This window comes from Clytia hemisphaerica, unplaced genomic scaffold (genome assembly GCF_902728285.1).
Source record: "Clytia hemisphaerica strain Z4C2 unplaced genomic scaffold, Clytia hemisphaerica genome assembly, whole genome shotgun sequence".
Lineage (NCBI taxonomy): Eukaryota > Metazoa > Cnidaria > Hydrozoa > Leptothecata > Clytiidae > Clytia > Clytia hemisphaerica.
Window position 1 is genome coordinate 558,345 of NW_027104053.1, and position 19,168 is coordinate 577,512.

The following is a 19,168-nucleotide window of genomic DNA, read 5'->3' on the forward strand; positions in this document are numbered from 1 at the left end:
TCCTTTAAGGTTTTTCAAGGTTTTTGGGTATCACCATATCACTAAACGTCATGATGTCTGAGATTTTAGTACTGACCCCCCCCCCTGAGTTAAAAGCTAGGAGGCTGTGCTTTAAAGTTCATCTTCGTTAAGCGTAACAATGTCAGTACTAGAGTTTTTCAAGATATCGTCACCTAGTTCCTCATCACAGCATTCAAATAGCTGATGACATGCTTCATTTGGTCAAAGGCCGGTACCTCGTTTAAAACGTGCTAGCGGGTAGAATTTTTAAAACGGAAATATCTAAATTCCGTATTTCGATCCGGTGCTGGACTTACGTCAGAGGGATCCTGTATTCTTCAAAAGTCGAAATGATGAATGAAGCTCACCGAGTTAAACATTACGCAACAGTAAGTTACAATTATTGCGCAATTAAAGATTTCTTCTTTGCAAAAGAGCTATTAAATAATAATTGTACATCGTTTTGTTCACTTGTAAAATAAAAAGTTATCAAATGTTATCATAATTTTATGACTTGTGCAAATATGAAAAGATTATTATGACTGAAAATTGCTGATGTTTGAATCACGAGATTCTGGGAACTTTTTAGCATTGGCATAAGTGATGTACTATGATGGTGAAAAGAATTGTGTGACATGTGATGGATTTAGCTTAGTTTACTTTAAGTAGATAAAATTTGGCGCGGGATTTAATTCGGCGATTTGCCAAAATACGATTTTAGGCGGGGATTTAATTCGGCGTGATAGATCAATTTCATAAGTTTTGGTGGGGGTTAATTGATTTGGCGAAATGCAAATTTTGAGACACTCAACTTCCTATGAAATATATTGAAAAGTTGTTATTTTGTGCATAGTATTCTTTTTGTTACACAAGGCCGGGATTTAATTTAGCGAATGGCCGTTGTTTTTTTTTTGGCAGGGATTTAACTTGGCGAATTTGTCCGCCAAAACTTATTCACTTAAGATAGTTGATTAGTCCCCCTAGTTTTATTTGCGTATTTATTTTTCTGCGATTCCACTTCCATTTGAATCATTCTAGAAAATGTCCTAATGGACTCTGGTAGCGATTTATATTTTTGTTAAAAAGGTCAAAAGGAACTCTCATTAAAAGGGGACCCAATTGTCAATGCATGCTGTATGGAGTTGTGAAATGTACTTTAAAGTCAAAAAATTTCGTGGTTTTTGCAAATTTTCTAAAGTTCGTGAAATTGCAGTTAAAACTCTACAACCCAACCCAAAGTTAAATTTCTTCCCGGGGGAAAGCCAGGCAAATTAAACGACGGGTATGTGCGGCAGCAAAGGGTGTAAGAGAAAAATCGGTAATAATTCTTACCCTTACAGTGCATTTTACTAAAATTTTCAACTCAGTGGGGCTGAAATTACAGAGTAAATTTAGGTGAAACCAAGAATTATTGCGTTCCAAAAATATATTTTTTGTGTTCTGACAGGGTTGCAAATGTTAGAAAAATGCACTGTAAGGGTACGAATTTTTACCGATTTTTCTCTTACACTGTAAGGGTGCAACACCCCTGTCTGACAGCCCCGGTGGAACTTTTTTCTTCACAATAAGCTCATGTAATGTTTCCAGCTCACCCAAATAGACACTTATACGCATGCTTATTTCTCGTTCTTTAAAATCATAAGTATTTATGTAGCGTGATGAAGCAAGGGAAAAGAATCGCGGTAAGTCACTAACAAAGGTCGAGGTTAGGGATGGTGAAATACGGCGTTCTTTGATAGTTAAAATTGGCGTTCTTTATGTCGTTCTTTTTGTCGCATTTTTATAGTTGTTTGTCGTTCTTTTAACATGGTATGGAAACATTAGATGAACAGTCTCTCAGTGGGGATCAAAGTTACAATTGAAATCGCAATGGAGTTCTATTGTTTTCAGGTTAAAAAATCCAGTGGGGATGGTTTTGGTGTGCAATTTTCAAACATTGAATTTCGAGGGGATGAAATGAAAGTCATTTCCCAGCGGGGCTGAAATTCAAGGGTATTTTTCCACTGGGGACCAAATTTTGACCAAATTTTCCAGTGGGACTGGGGTCCAAGCGGCTCTGTGACACAGGGGTGCTTCTAAAAGCCAATTTTTCGCCGTACATACCGTCAGTTGTTGGCAAACCTAGTGCCCCCCCCCCCCGGGAGCACTTTCAAATCACTTGTTTGGGAATTCCCCTTTCGTGGGAAGCAAAAAACATCAATTTATAACTTTATAGCCAGCTGGCACACAACGTTGTTTCAACGTTTATCTAACGTTCACAACGTTAATAACGTTTGAAAAATTGAAACAACGTTGTGTGCCAGCTCGGTAAGAAACAAAACAAAAAGAGGCTGTTCCGTTGAGATTTTGAAAACCTTAATTTTAAGGCAAATCCGTGTTAAAAAATTTGAGTCGAAATAGTTTCAACTGATGAAAGACTAAAAGAATGAATTAATTTCATAAGGATACATTTTTGAGCCGACATTTTGTGAACATATTAAAAGTTTCCTCATATTTTCTTTGGAAGTTTTGGACCTACCTGGAGGTCCTATAAACTAACCTTTGTTCGTTCCTCCGTCCGTTCGTCCGTTCGTCTGTTACCAACTTTTCTCAGGATTGAATCATAGGAATCTTTTGATTTTTGGTATAAAGGTGCAAAATGGTGGTGGCCAAAATATGACGGAGCCCGATTTTCAAAAAAAAAAAAATTGGGGGCAAATTTGGGCCAAAAAACGGCTAAAAAACAGGTTTTTTGGACTTTGCGATCAATTGGATCATTAATTTTTTCTAATTTTTTGCATTAACCCTTTCCGTGCCCACAAAAAAAAAATATGGCAAAAAAAATTGTCAAAAATTTTCAAGGTGATGCAGTTGTTTTCGGCGGGATAAAATAAAAAAAACTTTCTGAGAAGGCAATGGCTTGTATATTTGTCACCGCGAGTTGTAAGTCGCCAGGCCCAATGACAAATATACCGGCCATAAAATAGCCTGATCCCGTGACCCCGTTATTCCGGATGCCACCTTTGAAAACTAAATCAAAAACTTCTTGTTTAACCATTTTTGGGAACTGAGAACAAAAATATTTTTTTCAAAAGTGAACGTTTTTCATCTTTCAAAAAATTAAAAAATAATGTTTTTAGAATACCTCTTTCAAAATTAAAATTTTGAAATTTTTAGTTACAAAATCTACTTAAAATCTAAATCTAAAAAGTTTTGAACTACAAGTAAAACGCAAGGTAAAACTGCTTAATCGTGAAGTCATACATTTTATTAATATGACATATGAAAACCGGCTCCTTTGGATCATATTCATACACTTCGATTCTTTCCCAACTTTAGAACAAAAGTATATAAGAAATAGATTTCTTTGTCCATTTTCCAGGAGAAAAATAAATCAAAGGAAATTATTTGCCACGACAATTATTTGTTATTCTGGTGCCATGCTTCTTTGGATTGTGAAGCTCGCAAAAGAAATTTATCTGCTTCGCCTCTTCGCATGTCATGTCAGGGAAGCCTTTACAATGGCAGTGTACCCAATAATCACATTGTCTTTTCTCTTTTTTCGTTTCAATTTCAAAGGAACATCCCATCCAAGGTGATTCAGTCTCGATGTCCTTTTTGGTTTTGTATTTTATTCCGCAAACACGACAGATATTTGCCTCACACATTGCAGCCTTTTTCTGTTTTACTGCTGGCTCAACGACATTTTTGGATGGCGATAACCTGGCCAACACCGCAAAATCTGGAATGGAGCGTTTCTTGCTGGATTTTCTTGATGGGCCAGGTTGATCATCGACTTCGACAGATAACGGTGCATTGGACAATTAGACCACTTCAATAAAGAGCTGTCTGTTGTCCAAGAACTTATCACACCTTTGTTGTTTCTTCTGACCAAAAGTGTATCATCACCTATTGTTTGAACAAGTCAGCAGTGCACCATTTAAAAAAACTTTCAACAAGTTTCATTACACCAAACTTTGTACTTTACAAAAATCTACGTCTCTTACCGGTGCAAGTTTTTAATGCAAACTGCTTACGTTGAATTCCAGACGTAAGATTACGCCTACATTCGGACCGTCTGTCTGAATCTTCAACCCATTTATTGGACTTTCTTGAATTAACATCCTTATTCGCCCATTTAAGAGGGACAGGTTTTCCCTTATCATCAAATACGCCATGATGTAGGAGGCAAAATTTTCTCGCGTGGCATTTTTTCCAACCACAACGACACACAGATTGAAGCTGTTCTACCTATCAAAGTATTTACTTCTTTTGCTATTTGTAGCTCTTGTTAAATCTTGTGGGTGCAACCTTGCAATCACATAAAGTTATTTTACATTTACAAGGCAAATACAAATGCAAGGGAGCTGGCTTTTTTTAGTGGTTTTACGATTTTGCATTTTACGATTTGTACATTATACACATATTCCCAAGAAACCAAAAGACTTTGATTACCAGTCTAACAATCACTTTTTATAAAATGTAGCGCATGTTGTTTAATAAGAAACGTCTAAAAAAGCAACAATAAATACAACTATGGCCAAAACTAATTGGCATTTTAGTGTATTTTAACGTGTTTCAGAATTTAAACCTCAGGCAAGAATTGCCATTCTAGCACTTTCACTTTCCCTCATTGAATATTTCGATATTAGAGGGGTTTGATGGCTTCTAGGCTATATTCCGAGCCTTAATGAAGCAAATTTGAGCTTTTCAGTCCTGAGATCCTAAGGTCCTAAGTTATAAGTCTCATGTTAAAACTCAGAGTTAAAACTCTATTTTCAAACTGTAGTTTGACGCACTTAAAAATAACTTGTGGTCTCAAAATTTCACCGGGATATCCCCACCGGGTCAAATATTTTGTCCATAATTGAAATACCACTGCAAAGTTTTACTGTATTTTCCATCGACACTGAATATTAAATTTGCTGAGCTGATAAAAGCCATAAAAAACGTTGATTTTCCCCGTTGATTTTTTCCCGGTGGGACCCCCTACCCACTGGGAAAATGAGCCCAAAATTCGTCCCCGGTGGAGGAAAACTTTTCAAATTTTGTCCCCATTAGGCAAAATGGAGTATTACTATATCCCCACTGTAAATTTTTGGTCTGAATTTGCCGTCCTCACTGGGTTTTTTGGATTGAAAACAATGGAAATAAGTATTCCCAGTTATAAATTCCCACCGGAATATTTATTCTTGATTTTACCCCCACTGGCATTGAAATTTCCATCGGGTCAGTGAGAAAGGGGTGTTATAGAATTTGCGAGAAGTGACTTTTGCGTATTGATGATTTCACTCTCGAGTGCTTTATAAACGCCCAACCCTTTTTGCTAGTTGACTTTCTCCTACTAACATGACCTTTTAGTTTCCTGCCCAGATAGATTTCTTTCGTATATTTTTTAGCTGTGAAATGAAAAATTCTGCATAGGCTGAAAAGATAGTCCTTGGATGAAGTCTTCCAACGCACCCAAACATGACCTAATTCGCTTCATTCAAAGCCGAGAAAATTAAAATTAAAGTTTGGCAATCATTACTATGAAAATAATTGAAAAAATTAGTTTCCCATACTAATCAAAAGTGACGGAGTCAATCAACAAAATAAAATAAAAAAACCATTTCTATTATAACCATTTCTATTCCCAAGCTAATTAAGTGCGAGTTTCTAATTACGTCCTAAGCAATTAAAAAATTTCATTTTACTTTTACGCTACCACTTAGGTGTTCTATTTATAGATGAAGATATCTTCGCATAAACGGAATTTTCACTATTCTGTACATGAAATCTATCAATCTGAGATACCCTGAAAGTATCCGGTTTTTTAACATTTGTTCGCGCGGTCTAATAATCTGGAAATGCAAACGCTTGATAATCGTTACTCTTCTTCCTTATTTTTCCACTTTTAAAGGTGCCTTCAGGAGCCGATTAAGTTATACTTCCAAATACATTTGTCCCTCATTCCATTCTTCTCCTCTGTAACGAAAAAAAAAGTTTGTGTTTATTGCTAAATTCCACAGAAATCTTCTTTTTCTATTTTTTTCCCGTGTCTAAATGATATTGGTATACTGACCCAGTTCAATTAAACTGGGTATTCGGCGTTATTACGTCACTTTCGTTTTCGACCCCGTTCATTTGCCAATGGTCGCAGGCGAAAATCACCCCGCTCATTTGGACGGATGTGCTTGACTGTCAGTGGAGCTGCGGGAAACTGATGGTCGTTGGATCTTGGGGGCTCTTGGAGCAACTCTGGCTGGTGCAGGTGCATTTATGTGTGCATTGTTGTGGACCGTAAGGAGAGCTGCAGCAGGATCCACATCATCGGTTTGATATTCACATCCGTTGATGGGACATTGGATGACTGGCATGTTGTATGATAAGTTACCACATCAACAATAGTGTCTTTCTATTTACTTGTTAATACTTTTTAGTAAAAGAATGTGGTAACTAAAAGAAACAGAAAAGAACATAATATAATAAACATGCTACAGTTGCATTAAAACTGCATTTTGCTGTTGTTGTTGGAGCATCATGTCTATAAAAGTCTTTGCTTCCTCCCGTCGATCCGCTAATTCTGCCTTCTTTATTTCCAACTCTTGCTTTCTTAGTTCTTGTTCACTTTTAGTCTTTACGCGTAAATACTCCACGGTTCCATCTGAGCGTCTTTTTTTGGCTGTTCCTCTACTGCTTCCTTCGTCTTCGCTGCCAGTTCACTTTTTCGTTTCACCTATGGTCTCCAACGATTGCTTCCTAAACTCTGTTGCCTGTGCCACCTCTCGATCTTGCGCTTCTTTCTTTTGGTCCTTTTCCTCAGATGCTTTTGTTTCACAGTCTTTAAATTGTTGAATTATATCAGCCAATCCTTGCTCTGCCTCTGTTTCTTTGGGAACATCGATGCCAGATGCTTTTTCTTGTCTACTTTTCTTTGCTTTGTACTGTTTCTCCAAATGATTATAACGGTCTCTCAAGGATCGATCGTTAACTTTGAAATGTATACTCTCCAGTTGGTTTAAGCTTTCCGCCATTGCCTTCCAAACGTTTCCTCTTTCTTGACTGCCCTTTTTGTATTTCCACGGTTCGAAGAGAAGCATTTCTCTGATGTAAGCTGTATCATGTTCAGATGACCAGTGCATGCTAAAAAGAATGGAAAACTTACTTAGAAATATATTTTCTTACTATGGAAAAAAGCCTCTAAGGCTAAAAAACAAGACAGAAAGATAAAGTTCAAAATCCAGTAGAAAAATTATTTTCCCAGCAAAATAATGTTTTAAAAAGTCATGAAACGCAATAATAAGTTTCAGAATTGTATAAAGATTCAAAATTTATCCTTACTACTTGTTCGACAGTTCGAATTTGAATTGTTAGAAGCCATCCGTGCTCGTTGTGTGACAACGGGAAAATGAGTGACTTGACGTCGGGCACGAGAAGAGACAACGAGAAATTGGGGTTTACTCAGAGCTTTGACACGTTTTGACAGCTCAAAGGTGTGAATTTGATGTTTTCACGTTCTCGTTGTCGTACTCGTTGTGATTGCGGAAAGTGCCTAGTGTACGTATGTTGGTATCTTTTAACTTTCAAATCATTTTTCTTTTTTCTCAGCAAGTACGGTCGCTCGAAAGCGGGATTCCGCACCGGGTTCTAGGCCGACTTTTTGTACTTTCTTCGTATTCTCTTTTCACTTCTGGATAGTTTTTTTTATTTTTTTTTATTTATGTCTCTTTAATCACCAAAAATCTCGAAATAATCTACAAAAAATATATACAAGTAAAAATAAAATGTTACAACTTTTCTTTTTCTTTTTAAATAAAATAAAATCTACTTAATATATCATTTTTATAAAGTCGAAAACCCTATCCTATCTCTAATAAAAAGATATTTGATCATACTGAACAGAGTGTGACCAGCACCATCATATCTAGAATTCTTAACTGGATCAAACAGAGAGGCTGGGAAAAGATATTTATGGATCAAACTTGAAGAAACGTACAGACCAAAACGCCACACAAAAAAACAAAACAAAACAAGATGAACATGAAAAATTGATATTTGCTCAAAATGCCAAAAGTCCAAGTGAGACTAAGGAAATAGACTGGGGTTTAGGTGAAAGTGTAGGTCAGACAAAAATAAATACTGTATCATACATATCATAAATATCATATGATAAATTAAGTTTAATCGCAAAGTTTAAGTGGACTACGCCAAAAGGAAACCTGAGAGTCACAAGAGATAAAAGGACGACAAAACTCGAAAGTATTTTAATATAATGAGCAAACTTAAGTATTGAATTTTCTGAACTGAAAAAACTGAACACAAAAATTGGATCCAAAGAAGACTCAAAAGTAAAAGCCAGGAACCACAGTCATAAAAATTAAACAGACATGTCATATAAACATTCTTTCCTATCAATAATAAGCAACTAAAAGGGGTTTAGGAGCTACTGTGTAAAAGAGAGGTGAAAAAACCTAGAAACCTGATCAGTGGGATAAGGGATAAAGGGGTGATAAAAAGGGCAGTGAAGAAAAGGGATCAGGTTCTTTTCACCTCACATTGTAGTAGGTCCTTAAAACCCTGTCTATATTCAAAATTTTGGCAATTTGCCAGATACATCTTACAGGTATCAATGTTCTGTTTATCTTCGTCCTTTACCAACCGTACATTTTCCATAAGAGATTTGTTCGCACCATTAATTACAATATCTATTGGTTCTAACCCAAAAGTATCACATGCATTTATCAAATTTCCAAGAACAAAATGACTCTTTCGCTACAAGTTAATAGATGCAGAAGATAAGTGGCAGTGATTCGATTTTTAAAGAGTTGATCAAAAAGTTGTACCCTCCTTTGTAAGATGAGAGTTGATATCTCTGAGATGTGGAAAAGATCTAGCAAGTAGTTTTTACTGTACTTTGACAGGCAAAGCAAGGATTTAAGACTGGATCTCCCACACCTGTTGAGCTGCAAGGTGACAGTTTGGTTAATGTCAACGATTTCCAGGCCATAAAGGAGTTGAGGTATTATCACTGTCTTGTAGATGGTCGCAATGCTGTAAGGGTGGAGTTTCCTTATACCTGAAGAGACGAGGGACGCAGTTGTGGCCCAGAGCTTGTTTATTCTGTTTGTAAGATGTTGCTTCAAGGTAAGTTCATTTGAGGTGATAGAATTTATCCATTCAAAACCGAGATGAGTTAGGGTTCTTTTAGGGTGGATGTTGACGATTATAGTCGGATTTGGAATTGGTAATCTGCCTGATATTACAAATTGAGTTTTGTCGTTGAATTTTATCAAATGTTCACAACCTTTTTGCACACATTTATTTATCATCATCTGCAGGCCTATAAGGGTGGGACTGAGAAGAATAATGTCGTCTGCAAAGGCCATAATAGAGGTATCCATGTTGGGTAGGTAGGTACCAGCGTTCAGAGATTTGATGTTTTCCAGTATGTCCTTTGTATAGAAATTATTGAGATGAGGAGAGAGGATAGATCCTTGCCTTACCCCTTGTGATAGTTTGAAGGGTGCAGATTTATGATTTTGATAACGAACTGTGGCGTCTCCATTCATATATAGTTGGATTGAGGTTCTTATTACAGTTTTTGGAAGAATATTTTCACTGTTGAGTTTCTGGAACAGCTTTAGCCAGTTACAACAATCAAAGGCTTTCTCTGCGTCCAAGCTGCGAATATACACTGAAGATCCTTGATTATTATAATGTCTAATTGTGTCATATATCACTGTTTCTGCATGCGGGGTAGACGATCTGGAGGTAAAGCCGAATTGGGAAGGGCCGTGTTCTGTCAATTCTGGATGTTTAAGCTTCGTTAAAATCGGTATCAGGCTAATCCCACGGTAGTTGTTTGGGTCTTTTAAGCTCTTTCTGGTTGATTTTGCTAGCGGAATGATGATGGATGTACTGAGAAGGTCCGGCAAATTTTCATCATTAAACAGGTCGTTTAGGAGGCGAGTGAGATATGTGAGAAATTCGTTTTCTGGAGCAAAAATAAGATGTTCAGCTTGGATTTGAAAAGGATTTTTTGCTTTATTTTGGTTTAGTTTTTTGATAGCTTTCGAGACATCCAGTTCAGATACATAGAAGTCACTACTATTATTAACGTTTTCGCCTAATTTGTCGAAAAGCGAATAGAGTTCACTGTTTGATTTTTCGTTGTCGTAATTTGGAATCCTTGGAGTGTTCAGTAAACGGTTGAAGTGATCTTGGAAGTCAGAGGTTATTTCGTTGATCTTGGATTTGCCATTGATTGTGTATAATTTTGTGGATGTCTGGTTCGATAACTTTATCTGTTTCCAAAAGAATCTCGGGTTTGAATTTTTAAGTCTCTCAAAGTTCACGTAATACTCAGCTGTTGCTTGTTTTTTTGCCCTCTTAATTTCTGTTCTGAAAAGTTTTCGAGCAAACAAATATCTACAATACGAAACGTTGTTAGAATCTCTGGGAAAGCCTGCATCCTTCCAATCATTAAACATTTTCTGAAGAACATCTCTTCTCTGGCTGAGTGTTTCATTCCACCAAGGCTTAGGTGATACATGATGATGATTAGAACTTACAATGGAATGGAAAAATAAGCTTCATAAATTGTAATTATAAAAGGTTTTTCATAGAGGTCAATAGACCTGCGAAATATACTTCTATAAATAAATAAAAAATAAATAAATATAAGATGGCTTTTAATTTTTTCATTTATTTTATGATAAAATAATAAAGCTTTTCAGTAGAAATGGAACATACATCTTGAAATATTTCAGAGCCTTGATACTCAATATGATGCAGGAGATATGATTGGATATTGATTGGTAATAGAAAAAGTACTTTCCTTCAATAAAACATGTATTTAAGAAATTGAGAATGTAACATGGCCGGGACTTGTTATGTTTATTGCTATCTTTTTATTATTGTTATTATTATTATGCTGATTTATACATATAAAATATATATAAAATAAATAAATAATTTGATAAATCCCGCAAAATACGTCTTAGACGTCTTACGCCTATGCTGTTCGAAAGCTGAACGCACTGGGAACAAGGGGAATTAGGTTGTTTATTGCTTACCCTGAGGGGTTACCGGATATTTGGATAACCGGTTTTTAAAACGACATTGTGTCAATTTAGTCAACAGCCCCCCCCCCCCCGGATAGGATAAATCTGACTGTTTGACCTCAAGTAGGGAACTGAGGTGCATATTCGTTTGCAGCGGTTTCTAATTATGATCCCAAATTTTAGCAAGATTATTATTACCCGTAGTTTGTTTATTACCGTTTATTCCGATCGGAGTTGACCGGATTAACTCGAAATTTTGGGTGAATACTCGAATAACTCTACTAAGTTCGACTTGCCATCAAAAGCAACCCTAAGGTGACAGTTTTTCGTGTATAATAGTTAAGAACGTTAAGCTGACAGAAAAATGCCACCTTAACGCAAGTCAACTTAAGGTATCGTTTTTTGGCAAGAAGTGTCACCTTTCGGTCGATTTTTTATTATTCATTATTATTATTTATTTATATTATTTGAACTTTAGATTAAATGTACTTTTGTACTTTTAATGTATACTTTCTTTTTTCAGTAGCCAGAACTTTTTCAACTCTCTAACTTGAAACTCCCAACTACCAACTTTCTGGCTAGAAAAGTTAACTCATATATCAGATCCTTGTTTATCAGATTTTTGATAGTCGGTCTTTGCATCAAACTCGGGGGGCGGAAGGCAATTCCGAAAAAGTAATTTTGATGTTAGCCACGTTGGCTCATTTCGTTTTTCATTATACCCGTGTTTAAGTCGGAAGTCCCGAGCTTTGCCCAAGCGAGCTTGAGCGATGAGCTGTTCCGGTTGCCGGTCAGTATTTTATCATGTGCGCAACTTTTAAAAAAATCTTGAAAATTCAAAACTGCTGCAGAAAATGGAGGGAAGATCAAGTTGTGACGAAGCAAAGAAATCTCCCACTATCAAACTTGGAAATGGATGTTACCTTAAAGAAATACATAAATTCGACAACAAAGAGACTGTTTGTAAATATGTTGGTGAAATTTTTGTGAGTAACATTGTTATTTTTTGTTAACTGTGGCCTACCTTTTGGTCAAATTTTAAATTTGGTTTTCGCTTTCATTTTGGATTTCAAAGCAAGAAAACAAACTCTGACTAATCAATCTACCATTAAAGCAGGGTGCAGACAAACATTGATCAATAAGATTGATTGTGGATGTCATTTTGAATCTAATCAACCTCTTTAAATACTGCCTTGTAACCTGTTGTAGTTGTATCAGCCATAAGCTCCTAACCTGGTAACAGACAGCTGTTTGTAATTATTTTACGCGCACAGTAAACCTCTGAAGATGCTTTAAAGGAAAATAGTCCTCCCGCGGAAAACTCTACAACAAGAATCTTGTTGTGCACTATTCATAAACACAATCACGCAACTTTGTTGTCGTTCCTAGTCCTTTAAGATGAACGCGGTCCTTACGTGTTACGATTTTGAGATTGCATATTCGTCAAATTGTTACGTTTTCACACATCCCTTTAGAACTTCAGCGTGGTGTGCAGAAAACATTCACAATCTGATCTCAGGTTATAATCTCCCCACTCAATACCAGACGGTGTCAATCGAACAACTTCGAACTAAAATCGCAATCTAACCAATCGAACGCGATCGAATAATTGTGATTCGTTGTCGGACACAATCGAATCTCAATCAAACGGCCAATTCCTGGGAAATATTCAATTGTGTTCGACTGTGTTCGATTGGTTCGATTACATTTGATTTGATTCAATAAGTTTGATTTCGATTGAATTAAATTGGGTTCACTCCTTTAGAGCTTTTATAGTGTGGGCGTCCGAGCGTTTTAAGTACCGTACGAGGGCAAATAAAATCTACAATTGAATCAATCGAACGTAATTAAATATAATCGAACGTAATTGAATATAATCGAACGTAATCGAAGCAATTGAACGGCAAATCTTGGGTAATATTTGATTGCGTTCGACAATCGAATTGCAATTATTCGATTGTGTTCGATTTCGATCAATTGGTTCGGCGTTCGATTGACACTGTCTGGTCAATACAATTGATTTTTTCCACTCAGTGATTACGATAATCAAAAGGTAATCAAGCTTATTCTAAAATTTTGAATGGAAATTTAGCTAAGGTTTGTTTTTTTTCATCAATTGGCTATATCGATTGTGGTCAAATGGTCACCTTAGAGTCAATCGATAGACGAGTTAATGTTTTGATTTTGTACAGGCAGCCTGACGTGGGTGGGTGATTGCGGTTGATTATTGGAGGCAAAAAGACTTATTTGATTTATACGGAGGCAAGTGAATATGAATCAAATTTTTGATAACCACCAATCATATCTCTTTGAAATTTATGAATGGTAAGTGGCAATCACAAATATCTTCGTTTTGCGTCGCCCGACCGCCCGTCGAAAATTGAGTAGAATTGAGTCGGTAAATTTGTCGGACCTTTTCTGTCCTTTGTTCAAAAATGTTTATTATTGCTGAATTTTTGTGGGCAATTTCTAGTGCATTAGCGACATTTTGACTTTGTTTATCAAGCCATTTAGAGTCAGAGGTCACAGTGTTCAAAGGTCATAATTTGAAACCACCAATAACACGCGTTTGTTTTGGCTGCTGGCTGGCTGACAGTTTCCTTTAAGAAAACCCGAAAATTTTTACAACCGACCAACCGACTTTTTAGACCCAACGAGGACGCCAAATGAAGATATTATTGATTGCCGCCTAAGGCTATATACCTCTGAGAAAACATACTAAAACTTCTTTTCAAAAGTCCTACTCGAGACTTCTTCAAAACAGAAAGTTTGCTTGCCTCTTGCTTATGGTCTTTTTCCCTCCAAGAAATTGGGTGGTAAGTCACGTGAGTAAACAAATGATGTATCACGAAAGCCGTCTATAGATATTTAAAAACAATCCAGCTTCTCTCAAAGTCCTGATTATTGATTGACTCAAAATCTGCTACATTGCAAAAAGCCATAAACATAAAGTAGTTAAATACTCTGTCCATCCAAAATTAACCAAAACAAATAGTTCACCAAGTAAAAAAAAGTTACACTAGATCAATGAAACCACATTAAAATTCTCTCCAGCCTCAGAAACCTGCTTGCTTATAAAGAAAATAATTTTTCAATAGGATATTTTGTGTTGTATCGTTTTACTCTTATAAAAAACAATCTATTCCTACAAAGAAAATCAATGAACCTAGCAAATCACTCAAAAGTTTTAAGTTTTCTGCCTAAGAAGAAAAATCAAAAGCCTTGGAAAATATCACAATGTTGATGAAAAAATATTTTGTGGCAGACCGGGTAATTATTGTATATAGCCCATTCAAAAAGTACGTACACTCTGAGGGGGAGGGGGAGGGTACTACCAAAAGCATACGGAAGCGTACGAGAGGGGAGGGGAGGTCAGGTAGAAAGGTACGTACGCTTTGACATTTTTCAATACAACGAAATTTCAGTTTGGTTAGATCTTCTGATTATATCATCAACAAAGACAAACAGAAGTTGAACTTATTTTAATTTTTCTCAAAATCCCCTAATTTACCTTTTTATAGACTGTTTGATACAATCTAAAAAATTCTTGAGGGGGGTCATTTCAAAAGTGTACGTCCGGGAAAGGGGGGTAATGCCAAAGCGTACGAGAACGTACAAGGGGGGTGGTCAATTTTCATCGATTTTGAGCGCACGTCCTTTTTGAATGGTCCCTAGAGGGGTTTTTATGATTTTTCATTTATTTCACATGCTTGATTACCGCTCAACTTTTTGGAGGCAAAAAAAATAAAGACTACCAGAAGGTGTCAATCGAAGCAACGCTGAATTAATGCGTAATCAAATAATAATAATTGTGATTTGATTGTCAAACGCCATGGTATTACCTAAGATTTGCCAATTGATGAACATAATTGAATTAATTGAATTTTATGGCAAATATAAGTTCGATTATATTTAATTAATTGCTTCTACTTGACAATGATTGCTTAGATCACATTCAATTCAAAAATAATTTGATAGATATGGTGGGGCTGGATTTGGTACATGGCAGGAAAAAAAAAATTAAAATTGTGAGGCTAATTTTTGCCCATTTGGTGGTTCTTTTTGTACAGACTGGTCAATTGTCCAAACCAATGAAAATTAACAGAGTGATCTATTTTGTTCTTTTAATTTTCTTGTCTTATAAAACCAAAGTACTTATTTCTTTAAGAAAATAATATATGAAACTTTGGGTGTTTTGAAAAGATTTATAATAAAAATTGGAACAGTAGCTAAAATTATGCATATTGAAAATGATTTGAAAATAAATAAAATATAAAAATATGTAATAGTTATCGGAATGTCTGATAACTGGTTTATCGGTGACCCAAAAAATGCACTTTTTGTGTTGGAGGACACTTTGGTATCAAAGTGACGTTAGATTGCTTCTACCGCTACAATGCAACAACATCTTTTCGTCAATTTATATTTTTACATGTAAAATACAAGATATATTGTACTCTTTTTAACCAATCAGATTGCAGATATTTTTTGGATCGCCGATAAAACTTGATATGGCAATATCAATGCTAAAAAGAATGTTATGCCAAAATCTTGGAACTTTAAAATATTTTTGTATTGCAATCAAGTCATATGATAACCAAGGAAATTAAACCTTATGAATGGTTTTCAAAGTAACTTAAAGGGAACTGCGAAAAGGGACACATAAAGTCTATACTGCCTGTTTTTAAGCTAATATCAGATCTCTGTATTTTTCTCTTTTTATTTTTATTGTGTTTTTTTTTGTCAGGCTGGACTTAAAAAATTGTTGGTTTGCCGTCACCCGACCGACCCACCTCGAAACCTACCGACCCAAAAAATTTTATTGCCATTTCAAAAACTTCAACTCGTACTTGTTTGTCTCAAGCATAAGAATCGTAAATTCCCTCCTAGCACTTCTTTTTCTTATTCAAAATTACCTAAATGTAAACGAACTGTTAACCCTTCCATGGACGAAAATTTCAAAACTCGCCAAAATAAAAATTCCGACCGACCGACCGACCGACCCACCTCCAAAATCTAGGGTCAGGTGATGGCAAACCAACAAAAAGCCCAGCCTCACAAAGTAATTTGAAGAAATTGGAACCCTTTTCGAGAATGTGATTAACGATTAATTGCTATCCTTGAAGGTGCACTGCATAAGAAAAAATAACTCATTGTGCGATATCATAAGTATATAATTATAAAAATGAGAAGTTATTGTTTAAAAGTTGCAATATCACTTGTAATTGAATTCTTTAAAGCCTTCAAAATCTTGAGCTTGTTCAGTAATGATGTATATTGCTGCTTTTTTGTTTCGTCTTTTGGTGTTACTGGTAATGTCATGTTTTCTTTAAGCGCGTCAACCTCAACAGCATTTATCTCCTTGGCAACTGTGTCTCGTTTAGAATTTAACATGACCTCTATTTTGGCACAAATGTCAAGAAATGAATCTTTGTAGAGGCTTTTATTCTTCTTCACTTTCTCTTTTAATTCCTTGTATTGTCCAATTATACTGTGATTACCAAGCATCTCCTCCATATAGTTTGCCGTCTTGGATTCCGGTTGTTTCATGTTTGATATGGATAATACAGCTATGAGTGAAGTAAGAATAAATTGCAAATTATTAAAATAGCCCTCTAAGAAAATATGGTTAAAGATTCTTTAACCATACGTACAAGGGAGAAATTTAAAATGTCACTTTTTTATTGGTATTTTTTGTAGAAATTGTCGTCCTACTTGTTTTCTTTCTCTTCATTTTGTTCTTTTGATTTGAAGCACCTCTGGACTTTTGATTTGTAGTATCTCCACCTGAAATTTTCAGAACAAAAATAGAAAATAGCTCAGTTCCAAAAAACTAGGTTTGTTTCTAGAAATACAGCCAGGTGTGACTAGACAAATCTTAGCTGACTGGAATTTTTTTGTAATTAAAACAAATTAGAGGTTAGCTAATTGAATCTTGAGTGTTATGTCTGGATGTCTGAATTATAATTAAGATTTGTATTTAGAGATTAAAATATATTCAGATACTCACAAGTTTGCTTCTTTGAATTTGTTTTTGCTGAACGCGGCGTTGATGTCATCTCCATTGCCAATGATTTTGAACAGCATGGGGTATCTAAAGAATGTATGAAATGCAATACAAGCAATTCAATAATTTCTAGAATTACTAATTTTTGTTGTTTCCAAATCTAGACCTATTTTAAGATTTATTCAATTGTAATAAATACAATTATAATAGTTTGATTACTCACCACAACTCTCATCTGTTGTTATTGTCAGTGTTGCAAATGGTGTTGTCGGGGTCGTATTTGTAAGGACCTTGTCAGATTTCTGTTTTCCAGATGGGGTAATAGATGTTTCGATAGCTTGAAATTAAGAAAACAATTTTAGTCTGAAATTACAAAGAAGCATACAGTGTGAGCAACAATCTCTTACAATAAACGTATAGGAAGAATCATGTTTATTATGTTGTCAAGTTGTTTACTTAAACTTACATTTCTTTCTTTTCAATTCAGGACTGTTGACCACCATGGAAACGTCTTGTATCTCAATATCGTTCAGTTTAGCTGTAAGTTGAGTGTTGATTTTTAAAAATTCATTTTATTTTATTGTTTTAAGCTTGTTCAAAAAAGTTGGAACACACACACACAGATGATATTTAGAATGAATTTTCGTTTTAAAATAAGTTATTTGTATTTTACATATTGTATTTTTATACACTTTCTCTACAGAATCATCTTGAAGTTGACAAATCGTGAGAAACGTCTCGATTCTAATCATCAAAGCCAACGATGAGGTATGATCTAAAATTGATTGTTTTCTTATCTTATGATGAGTGTACCTGTGCTTGTGAGGGGCTCTGCTAGCTGACTGAAATCACCTTCACCGTCCTGTTGTTGCTCTTCATCTGTAATAAAAAAATTTCAATCTTCAAGATGATTTTCTTCTCAATATTCCCAAACTGTAATATCTTTTTATTTTTGGCAAAATCAGAGGATGATTTGTTTCTTAATCATTAATAATTATACCTGAATTTTCTTTATCACTCGGTTCGTCTCTTCCTTCATCTTCACTTTCATCAACTAAAAGTAGAATGGAAAAAAATTGTTAAAAAGATTCAACGTTTTAAAACTGTTGAGAAAAAAAATTGTTTTTTTAAGATACCGTATAAGAATTACACATACCTAGTTCGCCAAAGCTCTCCTCGAATATACCATCAAGGTCAACAAATTCTGAGAACCTCTATAAAAAGAAAGGTTAAAAATTTTTGAAGTAATTTTTCAATTGACATTCGTTGTGCATACTGGCCATCTCTATAAATACTTCTGGAAATGTTACATAAATATGCGAGTGATGTTTACCAGTGATTTTAATTTCATTTGCTTTCCACAGTCAAAGATTTTAACAAAGGATGGGATGAGGGAATTGTCCAATGCGTTCCAAATCCTCTTCAATTCGCTAAAAAAACATAAAACTAACAAACATCATACTTGTCAATATTACAGGATGAATGACGCTTAAAAAGTGGGAGACGGGACAAATTTGATTTACAACATTTAAGTATTTTGGCCTTGTGGATGTTCCGATAAGCGTTAAAAACTCATTTCTTAAGTATCTAGGAAAATTTCAAAGTTATTTTGGGGTTAAACTTACACATATTACTTCTTTAAGGATGCACTTCGAAAATGATGAGGTCTTGGAAAATCGATAACGTCGTCGTGATCGTGAAACATGATTCCCTCGGCTACCTCTTGCCAAGCTTTCATTTGAAGGAACTCTGGAATTCTTTGAAGGTGGCATTGCCAGGCTTTTGGGTATTTTTCTAGTAGGTGAAATGAAAAAAGTGTGTTTTTCCGTCTCGGCTTAAGAAGCTCCGCATGTTTACTAATTTCGTTTTTCTCGTTTTTTTGTATATAACCAATATTCTCATCCCAATCATCGTGGACTTGAAGGCGTAAAAAACAGTTGGTTAGCACATTTTCAGGATGGTGATTGGACGTGTGTTTACTAACTGCCTTCATGAAACAGAAGCAGCGTCCCTCGTCCTCCGCATTTGCTGCACTCAGATCTATTATCCTGAACTGTTGTGGTGCATGGTCAATCAAGGCATGAAAATACTGCCCATACAGCTTTCGTTCCGTAATCTTTTTGGTTTTCGCTATCAT

The 19,168-nt window shown here is 35.5% G+C and overlaps 2 long non-coding RNA genes across 2 annotated transcripts; both read right to left on the reverse strand.

Annotated features, from left to right (window-relative positions):
• Positions 1–16,775: 16,775 nt before the first annotated feature.
• Positions 16,776–17,306, reverse strand: LOC136811957 (uncharacterized). The gene is made up of 3 exons (XR_010847308.1): positions 17,255–17,306; positions 17,035–17,118; positions 16,776–16,811 (listed from the first exon to the last, which is right to left on the reverse strand). It is a non-coding gene; the product is annotated as an uncharacterized lncRNA (long non-coding RNA).
• Positions 17,307–18,031: 725 nt separating this feature from the next.
• LOC136811958 (uncharacterized) lies at positions 18,032–18,453 on the reverse strand. Its single transcript, XR_010847309.1, has 3 exons — positions 18,365–18,453; positions 18,188–18,245; positions 18,032–18,085 (listed from the first exon to the last, which is right to left on the reverse strand). It is a non-coding gene; the product is annotated as an uncharacterized lncRNA (long non-coding RNA).
• Positions 18,454–19,168: the final 715 nt, after the last annotated feature.